Source organism: Ambystoma mexicanum, chromosome 8 (assembly GCF_040938575.1).
Source record: "Ambystoma mexicanum isolate Mex_15411 chromosome 8, UKY_AmexF1_1, whole genome shotgun sequence".
NCBI lineage: Eukaryota > Metazoa > Chordata > Amphibia > Caudata > Ambystomatidae > Ambystoma > Ambystoma mexicanum.
Genome location: NC_090929.1, coordinates 163,392,202 through 163,409,645, shown reverse-complemented (window position 1 = coordinate 163,409,645; position 17,444 = coordinate 163,392,202). Strand labels below are relative to the sequence as shown.

Below are 17,444 nucleotides of genomic sequence, written 5' to 3'. Positions count from 1 at the left end.
GATTTTATTCAGGATGACCTCACGAATATCCTCGACCAAGGTCCACCAACTGACCCGGTACTGCATTTCCATATGGCTCTACAGAGGAGGGTGGCAGCGGCTTGGGCAAGTCTTTGCCGTGAAAATACTGCCCAGCCAGTAGCGACCCCTGCTACTTGACCAAGCACCCCACTCCAGAGAGTTTGGTGGTGCAGGCGGCTACAGCCCCAGCAAAGCAGGCGTCGTATCCTACCATCCCTCATGATAGGGACGACAAGCGTTTTGATGGTTAGGTGAAGAAAGTGTTTTCTTCGGGGGGTATGGCTCTTCAGGCGGCCAACTCCGTATGTGCCTTGTCACGTTTCACGCACACTCTGTGGAACCGTGTTTCCTTAGCGGCTGAACATATTCCCAAAGGGGACGAAAGGGATGGTTTTCTTGCTATGGTCCAGGATGGCAAGGATGCCATGTGTGAGGCCGTTCAGTCGGGTTTGGACATGGCAGATTGCGTCAGCTGGTCAATGGCGGCGAGCACCATAATACGCAGGTTTGCGTGGTTGCGGAAGTCGGGGGTTTGCTCCTGATGTGCAGGCCCGGTTCCTCAACATGCCCTTTGATGGTGAACATCTTTTTGGCAGCAAGGCTGACGAGAGCCTTGAGAGGTTGCAGACCTCCAAAGCTGCAGCGAAGTCGTTGGGCGCTGCAGTTCGCCAACCTCTGCCTTTTCGTCCTAGGGGGCAGCAATGGAGGGGAGGTTCCTTTTCGTTATTACTCATCCTTTGGTAAAGCGAGAGGAGCTGCCAGTCAAAGGGTCCACTGTAGGAGTGCCAGAGGTGGAAAGCAGGGTACTTGAGGTTCCAAGTCCGCTCGGGCAGTTGCCTCTTTGCCCTCAGGCAATGCCGCAGCTGCTTCTGCTCAGTCATGAGGCCATGTCCCATGGTTCACCGGTTGGGGGAAGGCTGGCGCAGCATCTTGTCGAATGGCGTGCCATTACTTCAGATGTGTGGGTTCTGGAGATCATAGCCCACGGCTACTGTCTTCCCTTTCGGCAGAGGCCTCGCGACAATCCACCAGGAAATCTCTCGTTGCAGAGTCCGGATCCGCTCCTTGTGCAGGAGGTTCAAGCCCTGCTGGAGAAAGGCGCCATAGAACTGGTGCCTGTAGCAGAGAGGAACAAGGGATGGTATTCCCCTTATTTTTTGATTTCCAATAAAGACTGGGGATTGAGACCCATCATGAACTTGCGCGGTTTGAACAAACTCCTCAGGAAGGACAAGTTCAAGATGGTTACTCTTTCTCAAGTCCTCCAGGCCTTTCAACTTCAGGACTGGTTGGTGTCTCTCGACCTCAAGGACGCTTATTTTCATGTACCGATCCATCCAAAGTACAAGAAGTACCTGAGGTTCGCGATTGGCGTCTCGCACTTTCAGTTTCGGGTCCTGCCGTTCGGATTGATCTCCACCCTGAGGGTCTTCACCAAGCTCATGGTAGTGGTGGCAGCGCATCTCAGGAAAGGGGGGGATTCACGTCTACCCCTACCTGGACGATTGGTTGATCAGGGCGCGCTCTCCCGAGCAAGTCCTGGATCATCTGTCCGTCACCTGCCACTCCCTCCACAAGCTGGGCTTCTCCCTCAACTTAAAGAAGTCCCACTTGACGCCAACTCAAAGGCTCCAGTACATCGGAGCAGTGCTCGACACGTCCCTGGGGCAGTGTTTTTCTCCCCAGGTGAGGGCTCATCACATTCAGCACAAGTTTTAGCATGCCCAGAGTCTCCCAGCGTTCGAGTTCTTGAGATTGCTCGGCCTCATGACATCCTGCATTCTTCTGGTGCCAGAGGCCAGGTTGCGGATGAGATCTTTGCAATGGGCACTCAAGCTCCAGTGGTCTCAGTCGTCCGGCAGGATGTCGTCCCTGTTCAGGTGCCGTCCTCGGTCGCCCAGGACCTTCTGTGGTGGGCCGTCGAACGCAATCTGATAAAGGCGGCTCCATTTTGGATACCCTGGCCGGAGGTGACTATCGTGACGGACGCATCTCTCACGGGATGGGGAGCTCATGCCAACGAGTTGACAGTCAGTGGTCATTGGTCTCCGTCGGAGTCCAGACTCCATATCAATCTGTTGGAGCTGAGGGCTGTCAGGCTTGCCCTGAAGGCTTTTCTGCCGACTGTGCGAGGAAAGAATGCCCTGATCCTGACGGACAACACAGTGGCCATGCACTACCTCAACAAAAGGGGGGGGCAGGGTCACTTCCTCTGTGCAGCGATGCAGCTCTGGTTCTGGGCAATCCAGCAGGAAGTTTCGATCTCGGCAGTTCATCTGGCCGGATACGAAAATGAGACGGCAGACGCTCTAAGCAGGAAGAGTGCGATCTCTCACGAGTGGGAGTTGGCTCAGGAGATTCTCCTGGAGATCTTCGCCCTTTGGGGGACCCCTCAAGTGGATCTCATTGCCTCCAGTGTCAACCAGAAGTGCGAAAAGTTCTGCTCGTGGGAATTTCCTCCAAGAGGAGCCTTAGGAGACGCGTTTGTGGTGGAGTGGTCATTCCCACTGCTGTACGCGTTTCCTCCAGTCCCTGTCATCCCGCAAGTGCTGCAGAGGTTACGAGGGTTCGGTTCCCGGATGATCCTCATTGCTCCGGCATGGGCCCGGAGGACGTGGTACCCGGACTTCTCGACTTGTCCATCTGCCCTCCACGTCGTCTTCCCTAACGAGACGATCTGCTCTCATGGGAGGGGGGTCAGGTTCTCCATCCAGAGATCAGTTCCCTCAACCTTCACGCTTGGTTTCTGAAAGGTTGAGGTATAAGGATTGGGACCTCCCTGAAGATGTGATGGAGGTGTTGCTTTCGGCCAGAAGGACGCAACAAAGTCCCTGTACCATTGCAGTTGGAGAAAGTTCTGCGACTGGTGCAGGGTTAAGAATGTGGATCCGTTTTCATGTGACATTCCTGTGGTTCTGTCTTTTTTGCTTTTTTTAGCCCACAGGGGCTTGCAAGTGGGTACCGTTAAAGGTTACCTGGTGGCGCTGTCCCCATTTAAGCGCTCCTCTGAAGAGTGTTCTTATTTTAAAATCCCTTTAATTTCTCAGTTTCTGAAAGGGCTCACTAATGTGTTCCCTCCGTCACCTTTCCAGGTGCCCGGTTGGGATTTGAACCTTGTCCTCAAGTTTCTGATGGGTGCTCCGTTTGAGCCTTTGCATTCGTGCCCTTTGAGACTGTTAACTCTTAAAACTGTATTTTTGGTTGCGGTCACTTAGTTACAGGCACTTTCAGTTAAGCCATCCTTCACTGTATTTCATAAGGACAGGGTTGTCCTTAGAGTTCGCCCTTCCTTTCTTCCGAACGTGGTGTCGGAATTTCATTTAGGCCAGAAGGTTATTTTTCTGGCATTTTATCCTCCTCTGCATCCTGGTAAGGAAGAGGAGAGGCTCCATAGGCTCGATCGTAGGAGAGCTTTAAGCTTTTATATTTCACGCATGTCCCAGGTCACAGTGGACAATCAACTCTTCATTGGTTACGCTGGAAAGCGTTTGGGACAAGCTGTGACTAAGCAGACTTTGTCTCACTGGATTATTCTGGCAATTTCTGAATGTTACCGCTTGGCGGGTCAGGACCCACCGGTCGGCTTGCGGGCCCATTCTACCAGGGGTATGGCTGCCTCTACTGCGCTACAGAGGGGTGTTCCTATCCGTAACATCTGTGATGCAGCCACCTGGGCTTCGGTCCATACTTTTGTACGTCAATACTCCCTTGATTCCATCCGTTGGCAGGATCTGGCCTTTGGCAAGGTGGTCCTTTGCTCCGCAATTTGATTGGGCATTCTAAATTTCTGTATTCTGTATTCTAAATTATTTTTCCACCTCCTTGCATTGGTACTGCTTTGGGAGTCTGTCATAGGTATGGAATATGTCGGAGGACACAATCCCCTCGAAGAACAAGTTACTCTCTTACCTGGTAACGTTCTTTCGATGGGATGGTCTGACGACGTATTCCATATCGCTCCCTCCCTGCCTTCCCCGCTACAGAATTTCTTATGCGATTGCAGCTTACGTTTCTGCAAGGCTTTGTGTGGTCAGACTGGCAGAAGTCTCGTGCCACACGTTCTGGGAAAAAACTACAACTGAGGCTACGGGCGTTGTGCGTCCTACTTATAACATCCACTGACGTCGGCCGTCGGAGGAGGTCCTCGAGGGCGGCGTATCGACGCAGGACGCAGACGGCGAAAGATTTTCCGAAGCAGCACAGCTGTGGTGATTACTGTCATAGATATGGTATACATCGTCAGACCATCCCATCGAAAGAACGTTACCAGGTAGGAGAATAACTTGTTCTTCTCATTTTTTTTATAGCTTTTTAACTTTCCGTTTTTTTTGGTGTGCATGATTTTTTTGTTTTCAGTTTGTTCTTATTGTAGCGGAAATCTGTTCGCGATTTGGGTGCTGCAAATAGTACAGGGCTCGAAATTAGGATTGAATAAGCAGGTGCTACAAGCAGCTCCTACGTATGCAGCAGTAACTAGTCGCCAGCAGCTACCACTGGGGATCGAGGAGCTAGTACCTAGCGTTATGCAATCTAATTTCCACATAAAATCCAAACATCTAATTGAATTCATTATTTATGACCACTTATGCTTTAAATACTTCAAATGCCATATATAATTGCCCCAATGTTTATTTATAAATGGTCCCAAATGCACAGTGTTAAATTCACATAGTTGTGTTAGGCAATAGTTGGCCTGAAGAGCCAAAAGTAGCTACTGGTAACTTTTGGTTTTAAGCTAACCAGGCTCTTGTAAGCATACAAATAACAGAGATTTGATCTGAAGGAGTTAGGGGATGATCTCAAGTGGTGAGATTGTTTCAGAGTCTGTCTGAGAACTGAGGATTTTTTTTTATTTTTATTTTTTTAAATAAACTTCAGTTTATACACAAGGCACAAACTTTTGTTTCAAGAAGAATTCATCACAATTCGCTAAGGACCACTGAAAATGGGTCCATAGCAATTTTCTTAACATTCACTCCCTCATTTCTTTACACTAAAAATCACACACCTCATGAGTTAATTCATTCCAGGCTCAAAAAACTATTCAAAAGAAAAGACACGATTTAACAATGATGGACTACATTAGACATCTACTGCCAAAATCATGTCCAAGTAGTTCACAATTGCAAAGACAAGTTTTATGTTGTTCCCAAAGATGCACCTAGTCCACCACTCATCCATGTTGTGGTAGAGGGGGGCAAACTTTCCAAGATGTAAAGAACGTTGGTTTACTGTCTGGGTGCATTCAATGAGCAGATGTTTCGAAGATTCAACACACACAATCCACAGAAGCGGCATAGATTATCTCTTGTAGATTTGTCTTTCCTTAGCCAAAGTATTTCTTTTGTTTTTAGGTTGTTTGTCCGGAACCTAAGAAATTGATCGCGATGATGGCGAGATGGACAATGCAAGAGATATTGTGCTTGTTTATTTAATTTTTTGAAGTCCCATCCCAAGAATTTTATTGATTGCATTGTTTGACGATTTTCTTTATTTACAATTCAAGCCCAATTCTCAAATTTATTTTTTGCGCATTGCAGGTGATTTAGAATCTCTTGGTTATTTATGTCCACTGCTACCAAAAATGACAATAACTTGCGGAACCACAAGTAAAGTAAGTTTTGATTGTTAGGAGCATACTCGTTGGCAAAAATTTAGTATGCCGGTGCCGGAGTCTTCAAAGCCATCTTGCGCATTGTCATGATGGAATTCCAATCCACTCTGCTGTGTAGCGAGTTTAAGGATAATTCATGTTGCAATATCATCATTGACGTTGATTGTGGCAGCCTTAGCACATGTCGCCAAAAAAGCCCTTCCAACATTTGCCAAGTTTCTTAGCATATGTTCCACCCTGCCTCGGCATCGAAAGTTATGACTGGAACAGCTTTTTGGTGATAGAATCTTAGAACAGGTTCCAGTGAAAACTTTCAATAATTCTTATTGATTTTCGCAGCTTGCAGAGCGAGCATCAGCAATTTTTATTTTAGTTCTTTGACCCAGTGAAGCTCGCAGACGGAATTGTTAAATTCAATTCCTAGGTATCTTATGGAATACACAGAGGCAATATGGGCATCCGCGACTTTCCATCTGAATGCTTTATCTTTCTTTGTTTTTAAGTTTCCAACTGATACGATTTTTGTTTTTGATGTGTTTGTCAATTCATTCGCAATCATATACTCCTGCAGACTTACAAGAAGGCACTGAAGGCCTATTTGTGTTCTGTCTATCAGCACCAAGTCATCCGCGTATATGATGCATTTAATCGGTATACGATTGATCATTGGCGAGAAGGAAGGAACCTGCGCGAGATGGATTGGCAGATCGGCCAAGAATAGTTTAAAGAGCTCCGCAGCAAGCGGACAGCCTGGTTTGACACCTTTATGGGTCCAGATGGTTTTGGATAACAGGTCGCTGTTGTTTAGTCGCACTCTTATCGATGTTTGATCATGAAGGGCAATTATTGGTTCAAGAATGGATTTCGGACATCACCATTTTGCCCAGAGCAGGCCACGGTTCACACTGTCAAAGGCCTGTTTCATATCTATAAAGGCAAAATTAATTTTTCCATTTGCCTTTAGCGATTCCAGTTTCAGAATGGTCAAAATTACTAAATTTGCATCCACACCAACACCTTTCGTAAAACCGGTTTGGCTTGTATCTGCAATCAGTGAGACCTTAGCCCAGTTTGCAAGTTTTAGTCTTAGATTTTACCCGAAAATGTTGCCGATCGTATCCAGCAGGGCAATTGGGCGATAGTTGTTCGGATCATTCCAATTGCCCTTCTTGTGAATTGGTACCACTATTGCAGTGGTCCACGAGTCGGGCAATTTTTTTAGCGCTGCAATATTCGTGAATAAGTTCCCAATAAAGTGTGCCCACTCGCTTGGATGTTTTTTGAGGGCTACGTTGGAAATCAGATCAGGTCCGGATGCACGCAAGTTTTTTAATACCTTTATGGCTGACAATTTCATCGTGCGACATCTTCACTTCCCACTGAATATCATCAGCAATAGTCAGTGGACACGTCGCAATATCAGACTTTTTTTTTCCAACATTATTTTTTATTATTTTGGCATAACAAGTCATACAGGTTCTCTGAGTGTTACATGCTTAGTAAGCTTGTTATAGCACTAGAGAGAGTAAAACAACACTGGACGTAACTGATTCTTAACAAATTATGCATTTTCTTCAAAAATAAAATTGTTAATAACAACTGAGGAGGGGGGAAGGGGAGTGGGGGGACATGGAGCTCTATACACAATAGGAACAGAAGACTGCTTAGTTCACCGGTGGGGTCGTTTCAAAGGATCAGGGTGACTCTCCGGCTGGGTTAAGGGCGTTTTTTTCGAAGCAGGCTGTGCGAGGTTAGGGAGGCTAGAATGATTGGCTATCAGTGGCTCAGGGGTGTGGAGGCACCCAATCGCGCCTCAAACCTAGTTTTAGTCTTGTTCTTTTCAGTCCTGGGTTTCCATCCAACGCAGAGTTGGGGGCTGGCTTGCCACCCCCGGGAATTGTTGCACATAGTCCAGGAAGGGGGCCCATATATGTTCGAATTTGGGCTTATTGCCTAGTTGTGATGGCCGTGACTTTCTCGGCTGCCACAATTTCCCAGCATTTGGACCACCACATGTGCGTGGACGGGCCCTCCGGGTTTTTCCAGAGTCTGGCGATGGCAATTTTGGCGGCTGTGAGGAGATGGGTGCATAGGTCCGCCAGGCAGCCTGTAAGGGGGAATTGGTCGTCTCCTGTCGCCCCTAGCAGCACGATTCTTGGATCCCAGGGGATGTTAAGCCCGGTGATTGCTTTAATCTGTTCCAAAATATTCTTCCAGAATAGGGCGGCTTTTGGGCAAGACCAGAAGAGGTGGAACAGGGTTCCTCGTTCAGAGCACCCTCTCCAGCACTGGGCAGGGATCGCTGGGTTACACTTGTTTAGAATGACAGGGGTTCGGTACCATCTGTAGCAAACTTTAAACACACTTTCTTTGTTTGTCACACATTTTGAGCTTTTTTGTGCTCGGGACAATATATGGTGCCATTCCTCTGGTTCAATCGGTCTTCCGATGTCTTCTTCCCATTTCAGCATATGGTTCTTTTTTCAGTGTGGTCTGCTCTGTCTAGCATTTTGTACAGTGCAGAGAATTTCCCTCTCGGGGGGGATTTGCTGAGAGGGTGAGTTCTAATGCCGTTAGCTCCCTGCTGCCCTGTTTCCTGACCTGCGGGTTCGACGGCCAGTGCCTCAGTTGCGTGTAGCGAAACCTTTCAGTTTCCGGGATCTTGATTTTTGCTTTGCACTCCTCAAAGTTTAAGGGACGGCCATTCTCGAAGAAATCTGCCATAGTTTCTGAGCCTCTAGCTCTCCACTCCGTGAACTGGTTTGGTGAGACTCCTGGGGAGAAGTCTGGGTTCTCCCAGATTGGTGTGAGGGGACCCATTGTGCCCCTACATTTCCACCGGCAGGCTGCCGTTTTCCAGCTGGCAACCGTGTTCCTTGTTGCTGGTAGGGGGCCCAAGTCTTGGGTCCCTTTTAGATTCTTTGGAGTGGGGCAGAGATTCTAGCGGGGCCTTACTCCAATCTTCTTCCAGTTGTAACCACCTGGGGCGGTTAACGCTGAGCTTCCAGGCGAAAGCCGGGACTAGCTGGGCTGCTAGACTGTACCTTGCTACGTCTGGGACCCCCAGGCCACCCAGGGCGGCGCTTCTGAGCATGATGCGTTTCGGGATACGAGACTTCTTTCCTTCCCAGACTAGGTTCAAGATCTCTCCTTGCAGCCTTCGCAGGGCCTTTTCCCGGATCGCCACAGGCAGTGCTTGTGCGTAATATAGCAGCTGTGGGGTTAGATTCATTTTTATCGCTGTAATTCGGCCAAACCAGGAGATTTCTTGTTTTTTCCATCGGTTGATGTCACTTTTCAGGTCCCTGAAGAGTGCCGGGAAGTTTGTCTTATATAGCTTCTCAGTTTTGTTGGGTATCTGAACTCCTAGGTAGCTGATGCTGCTTCTTGCCCAGGGGATCCGGAACTCCTCTTCGAGATTGGATTTGGGCTTATTTGGGATGTTGATGCCCAGTGCTACTGATTTTGAGATGTTTAAGGTAAACCCTCAGGCTGCCCTGAATTCTTCGACAGTTTGCCATAGGGCTCCTATTGATTCTGCTGGTCGGGTGAGTGTGAGGAGCATGTCGTCCGCGTATAGGGCGATTTTGTAGGCTTCTCTTTTGAGCGTGAGGCCGTGTATTGATGGATTTCGGCGGACCCTGTCCGCAAATGGCTGATTGATAGGGCGAAGATAAGTGGGGAGAGTGGGCATCCTTGTCTCGTGCCCCTGGTTATGTTTATACTGCAGGATTTGGCCCTGTTAAGGCGTAGGCTCGTAGAAGGTCTTTGATAGATGGCTAGGACCCATTTTACGAAGTTTGGGCCGAAGCCAAAATGCCGTAGGATTTCTTCCACGTAGCCCCAATCGAGCATATTGAATGTCTTATGCGCATCTAAGGAGAGGACTGCTAGCCTTGAGCCCAATCTGTTCGCTGACTCTATGATGATGATGGGTCTGCGGATATTGTCTTGGGTGCCCCGTCCCGGGATGAAGCCTGCTTGGTCTGGATGAATGATCTCTGGGAGGGAGGGGGCCAGCCGGTTTGCCAGAATTTTGGCGAATATTTTCACATCGTTGTTTAGGAGTGTTATGGGTCTGTATGATGCACATAGCGTTCGGTCTTTCCCCGGTTTTGGGATCAGTACTGTTATTGATTCGTTCATAGACGCTGTCGTGGAGCCAGTGGAGAGAAATTAGTTGAATAGATTCGCCAGCTGCGATGCTAGCAAGTGAGCGAACTTCTTGTAGAATTTTGAGGATAGCCCGTCTGGCCCGGGCGTTGTGTTTTTCAGGTGGCGGATAGTTTCGCTAACTTCTTCTGCTGAGATTAGGCTCTCCAAGTCCGAGAGTGTGTGGGATGGATGTGGCTTTGGGATGGGGCCAAGAATTGAGTAATGGCTGGGGTTAACGTCGGAGGTCCTGCCATGATTTCCTTGTGGTGCTGCACCATTATCTCAAGCTTTTCAGGGTCCAGATGGTGTAAGGAGCCGTTTTTGCCCAGCAGGGCTTGGATGCGGTTCCTGGTTTGAAGCTTTTTCAGTTTGTGTACTAGGAGCCGGTTCGCTTTGTTGCTGTTAAGGTAGGAGTACTGTTTAGTATAGGTTAGTGCTCTGGTGGCCCGGTCTGCCAAGTGGATCTCCAGCTCTCTTTTTGCTCTTTTTAGTTCTCTTTGCGTTGTTTTCACATAACGTTGTTTGAGCTCGTTTTCTAGTTCTGCAAGTCTTTCCTCTAGCTTTCATTGCTTCATCAGATTATGGCGCTTGAGTCTAGTTGTTGAATCCATCGCCACCCCTCGGATTACCGGCTTCATGGCGTCCCACACTGTTGCTATTGAGGCGTCTGGGGTTGTGTTCTCTGTGAAATAATTCTGAATCGCCTCCGCAAGGCCGGAGCTGGCCGCTAAGTCGGTAAGGATGTAGTCTTGCAGCTTCCATTGCCTCTGAGTAGGTTCAGGAGCTCCGTGAAGTAGCAGTGTCATAGTGACTGACGCGTGGTCTGAGATTGCAATGGGTCTGATTTGGATGTTCTCCACGCAGGGGGCCATGGTGTTAGTGGCAAGCAGGGGGTCAATCCGCGAATAGCCTCTGTGTACGTGTGAAAAGAAAGTGTAATCTCTTTTTTCCTGGTTGCGTAGTCTCCATATGTCTATGGTCTCGGTTTCTCTCAGGAATTCAGCCAGGGCCAGGGATTTGCCGAAGTCTTCCCACGAGGCTGGAAGTGTTTTATCCACCCTCGGGTCTGGGGGGAGGTTGAAATCCCCTCCGATTAGCAAGTGGCCTGCGCAGAAGGTGGTGATCTGCATTAATGGGAGATTTTGGCCTAGTAAGATAGCGACTCCTCTCTTTTTCTGTGTAGCTGAGGCGAAGTAGCATTTCGGGTAGCGTCGGAAACCTATTCACTTTTCATCTTCCGCAATCAAGTGGGTTTCCTGGATGAAGACAATGTCAGCTGCTAATTGGTCTAGTTTGTGCTCCACTGACTTCCGCTTTCTTGGTGCGTTGAGCCCCTGCACATTCCAAGTCATAATAGTAAGTGTTTTGTCTAGCGAACCCATCCTTTAAGTCCTAAGTAGGACGCTTCGTAGTCTTCCTTAAAGATTTCTTGTTCCCTGTCTTCCGGTGTTGTGTTCCGCCATGCTCCGCTCTTTATGAGGATCATCCCCCTCCTCTTCCCTCCCTCCCCTCCCTCCACCCGCCCTATCAATAACCAGGTTTCCGGACCAGCCTTCGACCAACGGGTCATCCGGCCAGACCGGTGTAATAATAACTCTGCTTGGAGACAAGCATTGCCTCTTCTGTTGACCAGTAAAGTTCAGGTTGAGTCTAAAGAATTTGTTTGATGGAGTCAGCTTAAGGACTTTCGGCATCCCGCTCAACGGTTGTTATCCCTTTTAGACTTGCCCGGTGGGCCTCGAGGTCTGCGGCGCCCCGATATCTTGGTCTAGGCTCTAGTGGGGTCTCCACGGGATCTCCCCGGGGCCTCCGCAGCTTCAGCGGGGGACCCTTCCTCGTCTTCCGGATTCATGAATCGCTCGGCTTCTCTAGGAGAGGGGATTATCCAAGACCTGCCCTCCCAATTGAAGATTAGAGCTGTAGGGAAGCCCCAGCGGTAGGTTGTTTTCCTCTCATGCAGCCATTCGGCGAGGGGCTTAAGGGCTTTTCTTTTTGCGAGAGTAGATGCTGCAAGGTCCTGATACAGGGATATTTCGGCATCTCGGAAGCTAATTCGGGCCGAACTTCTGGCTTCATGCATGATTTCTTCCTTTACTTTGTAGAAGTGGACTCTCGCTAGAACGTCCGGCACAGAATTTGTGTTTTGTCTGGCTGTAACCTTGTGAACCCTATCCAGTTCCAGGGGGGCTCCGTCTGGGAGCGTTAGGATGAAGCGAAATAGGCCATTGACATAGGAGTTGAGTTCTTCGTCGGGGACAGAGCTCGGTATGCCCCTCAAGCGGATATTGTTGCGCCTGGACCTGTTTTCGGCGGCTTCTTGTTTGTTCTTGAGGGCTTCGCATCTGGCCTCCAGTGAGGTGAGTCTATCAGCCCCTTCCCCGATCTTGAAGTTTTGCTCAAACAAGGTGGTTTCAATTTCTTCTGTTCTGGTTTCGACTTCCCCCACTCTTTTGTCCAGGGACGCAATTTTGCTTTTCAGTTCTTCTGTGCCCTTGTGATACTCCTTAGTTATGGCAGATAGGAGCTCTTGGAGGTCAGCTTTCGTCGCTCCTTGGGTTAGTGGCTCGTTGTAGGGGTCAGGGGAGGCACCCGCAGTGTCGTTACGCTCCCCTTTCTTAGTCTTTTCGCCCATGGTGGTTGATAGTAGGGTCGCTATGTCGGTTTGCTTGGATGATTTCAGATTCCTGGACATTACTCCTTGTGACTTAGGCGGGAGCTTGTCCGTCCCTCACCCGAGTTGGGTTGTTTTAGGGCACCTGGGGCCCTCCATGACCCCGACCCCCCGGCTGGGCAGGTTTGTGTATTGTCTCTGCTGCGGGCGAGCCGAATAGTCGGCTACTGTGTTCTTTCAGAGTCTTGGGGTTCTGGTGGAGGGCAGCAAAGCCATGGGCCGCCCTCGGGCGGATCGCTTCTCCGGCTTGATGTAGACTCTGGGGAAGGGCGCGGAGGGACCCTGAGGGCCGAGGGACTCAGTGGGTGGGGAAGGATGTGGCCTCCCTTCCCAGTTCGTGCGCCTATCTCACTCTAGGAGGGGGCCGCGGTCGAGCGGGCACCTCCCCTCTTCGCCCGGAGCCAGAGTGGGGAGGATGGCTTGCTGACCCAGGAAGCTTCTACTTGGTGCAGCAGGTGCCACCCTACCTTCCTCCGGGAGCGGGCACCGGAGTTCGCACCAACAGGATCATTGAGGGGCCTCTCTCTCTCCGGCTTCAGGCACTGCTGGTGACTGACTAGTGGAGGACGCTCCCTTGGGCCCCCAGCTCCAGCTGGGACACGGGGCTATGGATCACCCACGGACCTCCGCGGGCCACCTGCGACAGTGAGCTGATGGGTCCGGGGGGAAGCCCCGAGCCACACTCCTCCGTGGCGAGACTCGCTCCACCGCTGGTGATGACTCCCAGACCCGGTTCGAAGACCCTCAAACCCAAGCGGGGGGGGGGGGTTACCGGACTCCGCCAGAGGAGCGGCCGTGTTTGCTGCTTTGCGTGGTCGGGGCCCAGCCACAGTGGAAGGGGAGCTGGTGGGTTCGGAGAGGGAGGCAGGGCTCCATGCCGTAAACCTCCGGGGCCGGACCTGCCCTAATGCCATGGATGATAGCTGGAACCTCCCCCGCACCGGAGCGGGGGGGTTCGTTGGGCCCCGTCTGAAGGTAGGGCCCGCTGTTTTCAGTGACGGGCCCTACGGATGCAGTTGCTTGCGGCGCCGCGGGTACTGATGCTCCCCCAGGCCTTTGGTATTGAGGCGTCACAGACGTCGGGAGGAGAAGCCCCGCGCTGCCGCACTCTGTGGCGGGAATCGCCCCGCCGTCGCTGCTGGTCTCCGGACCCGGTGCTTCGGTCTTCCCACGCCGGGACAGGAGGGCTCACAGGGCCTCGTCTGGAAGAGGGGCCCGCTGCTTTTGTGGTTGGGTGCTGCGCCGGCACGGATGCGACCTCAGGCGGGGGTGCTGGAAGTTCCGTCTCTTGCATATTTGGGAAGAAAGATTGCGACCAGCTCCAGAGTGAGCACTCGCAGTTCCCACACGGTTCGGACGCCGGAGAGGGGGCCGGATTACGCCACACAGCAGTCTGCCATCTTGGAATGCTGCCAACGCCGAGACATCTCGCCGGAGGGATTCGCCTCAAACTCGGTCCCTCTTCGGATTAGGATGGCGTAATTGAGGCATGGGCTGCAGAAGCCTCCCGGCTCTGCAGGGCGCCGACTTTGTTCTCGGAAACCTGAACTTTGCTGGGCCATTACTGGTAAACACGCGGTCGCGGCCAGAAGCTCTCACCGGACCCGACTGTTCACCATGGTGCCAAGCCACGCCGCGAAATATCAGACTTTTGAAATACCATAGAAAAGTGCATGTCCCATGCATCTCCTGAAATTGCGTTCGTCAACATTGGGGTGCATTTTGAAAGGTCTATATTCAAGATTCGCCAAATTTTGCGTGTATTTCTTTTCAAAAGTAGATTTAACATTAACTCAGCTCGGTTCCTTTTGCCATCTCTGCCCTCTGGCCTCAACAGCGATATCAGGTAGCCGCTTATAAATCTGTAGAGATTCATCAAACTGGAACCAAGTACAGTTTAGGTCTCCACAACAGATTATTGACTTATTAATTGATTATTAAGCTAGTATAGCCTCATCTATTAGCTCTAAGATGGCATTTATGAAATCAATGGTACTGATTTTTGCTGGATTCCAGTATCCATTTATGATCAGTAAGTGCTTCCTTACTTGAGAGCTTTTTGTCATCGTATGGATAAGGGTGCCTTGCACGTATGGATTAGGATTTGTCATAACAGGAGCGGACTATGTTTGCGTTATTCGCACCATTGTTATTAAACCAGAGCTTGGGCGACCTTTGGCATTTTTTTCCGCAGGATTTAGGAGAGTGGTGAATCCGTTGCACATTGGGGTTTTACAAAGCCAGGTTTCCTGTAGAGATATTACAAACACACGTTCCAAAGGGATCTCGAAATCGTTAAATAGGTATTTGAATCCACATGTGTTCCAAGATAGAAACTCATGCAGGGTCTCATGTTCTATCAGTCCTGGCTATCGAGAGCCCCAATTCCTGTTCAGATTAGCTTTTTTTGTTGGTTAGTTTTTTGACAGGTTTTGTTCAAATCTTGAGATTTGGCTAATGCACATAGACTGTCGTAACACTGCAGAGTCCACAGGTTTCGATTGATGTTGATTGGCTCTGTTTCTTTGTTGTTTTGTAAAGAGTTTTCCTGATCGGGTTCAGACAAGATTTCAAATCCAAAGAACAAGAGATCATCGCTGGCTCTTAGGAGAGTACTTCGAACACCTGCTGAATTAATATGTAGAAGCACCTGATCCGAAGATTTTTCTGTTGCATATTCCACAATCTTTGTCGTCTGATTCGATTGTGCGCAGAAGTGGAATACACTTGAACAATTTCATAATGTTTGTTTGATTTAAATTTACTTCTGTTTCGTCACTTTGAATATTTTGTAGACGCAGTTTGCGACAAGTAAGTGCACCTTTGTTGTGTTTATTTTCGTGAGCTCTTGTTTTAAGTGCACACGCTGATTGTGTTGATTTAGCGTGAATTTTGTATTCAGAAGGTCAACACCCAACGCTAAATTTGCATTTACTGTAGCATCAGTTTTTGGTGTAGGGTTCATGTCTCTAGATTTCGTTGCAGTAGGAGTTTCTTTATGTGGTTTCAATGGGTTAACCTGAGTTATCACTGATCGATAGCCACTAGAAGAAGAGGACACGTCGTGATCCTCATGATTCGAGTAAGTTGATAAATCACATAGATCTATTGAAGTGGATGCGGTTGAGGAGCCGCTTGTCTCGGAATCAGATATTATACTTTGTCGTTTTAGAGCTGTTTTTGTTTGTTTTGACAGTTAAGTGCATCAGCCCCGTTTTTTTGGGGCAGTTTCTGACGGTTTATTAGTTGTGCCATCGTCCCGTTTGAATAGGCTCAGCTTTGACGGGGAAGATACATTCCTTATGAATTTCTTAGTTTTTGTGTGGGTATCCAATTGACCTTTCTTTGACGATTTCCGAGAGGCGGCTTTGTCGGCTGTTTTGTTTGCTACCACCACAGATGTGGTAGTGGTTGATTTTGCCGCGCCAGTAAATATACCAAATGATGAAAAAGGATTTTTAGCAGTGATCTTTTTCGCTTGGGTGTCTTCTTGGCGAATTTTGTCTTGTACGCCTTTATTTCCCTCGTCACTGCATGTGCTTTTCAAACCACTGAGATATTTTACCTTTCTGGTTTGAAGTTCCAGCGCCGGCAAGTGTTGGGGCATGTTGACGTCCAAGGCTATGGTAGGATTTATCAGAGTCGGCCATGGTGCCTCCGTGCCTACTAATGGTAAAGCAACAATTTGTTTGCTTACCTTGCTGTTTCTGGACTCGGTCTTGTTCGCAGCAGTCCAGGGATTCAGCATACGGCGTTGTTGCAGCGTTTTGTGTCGGGTCTGGGGACCAGATTTTTTCAGAAAACAGTCAGCCATGGACTCAGCCATGGACGCGTCCTGTGGCGGACTGGGGCAGACTGGGATCTCGGTGCCGGAACTCCGCTCCCACCAGCAGTTTTTATAGTGAACACAAAGGCAGGACTCAAAACTCCAAACACGTCGTGCAGCTCCTCAAGCCAAAACACAATGGGACTGGGGCAGACTTGGAACTCGGTGCTGGAACTCTGGAATAATCTGCCACTTGTTTATTTTAATTTTTGTTTGCAGTTTGTTGGTGAAATGGTAAGTACGGAAGATGGCGAGAGATTTTGGATTCTCAGTAGTTAAGTGCAGTTGCCTGCAGGCATTTATAGACGAGGCAGAGGACCTTTAAGTGGATCATGGAGCAGACTGGAAGCCAGTAGAGATTTCTGTTGTGAGCAATGTTTTTCAAATGTTGAGGTTTACAATCAGGTGGACAATGGCATATGTATGAAGACCAGCATATAGGGTGTTGCCATAATCAAGGCGCAAGCTTATTATGGTGCCGACCACTTGTGGTGTGTTGACTGAACACCCCATTGTAACGTGGGGGAAGTGAGCCACCAGCGACTGGTCTGGACCAGCTGCTACTTCTCGACGTGCCTTCCAGAGCCTGGATTAGAAGCGATCTCAATGGCTTGCTGCCCCCAGCCCTGCCGTCCCGTGATGCAGTAAAACAGCCCCAGAGGGGGACCCCTTGTGATAATGGCCTGGAGGTTTTCAGAACCCAGAAAGCATTGCCAAAGGTTGCCATGTTCCAGTCATGCTGTAATACGGATTGTAGCCAAAGTTTTAAGGATGCATATAGAGCAAATATATTCTGCACAAAATTCACACAAATACATTAATTCATCCTAAAAGTGTCTTCATAATTTGAAATGTAAAGAAGGTTCTTGATAAATGAACAGAACTCTCTCAGTAGAGATTACTGGCATCCAGACTTTCTGCCCAACGCGTTTCGCATCTATTGATCCTTCTTCAGGGCAATGAAAACTTTCTCTCATGTAATTTAGTTAAACAGTACCGACCTTCTGCATACTGTGCTCACACGGAGTCGTCGAAATATTCAAATTCTGAAATCAAACAAGGAGGTATCAGAAGTAGTTTATCCTAAAAAAGTTACTTCACCCATATCCCATCATACACCAAATGTGAAAAAGCTTACCAGAATTCAAAATAACCAA

At 49.1% G+C, this 17,444-nt stretch overlaps 1 protein-coding gene across 1 annotated transcript in view; it reads left to right on the top strand.

Annotated features, from left to right (window-relative positions):
* The window catches only part of UBAC1 (UBA domain containing 1), an 819,245-nt gene that overhangs the window by 459,357 nt on the left and 342,444 nt on the right, over window positions 1-17,444 (top strand). The gene's annotated exons all lie outside the window — the stretch shown is intronic.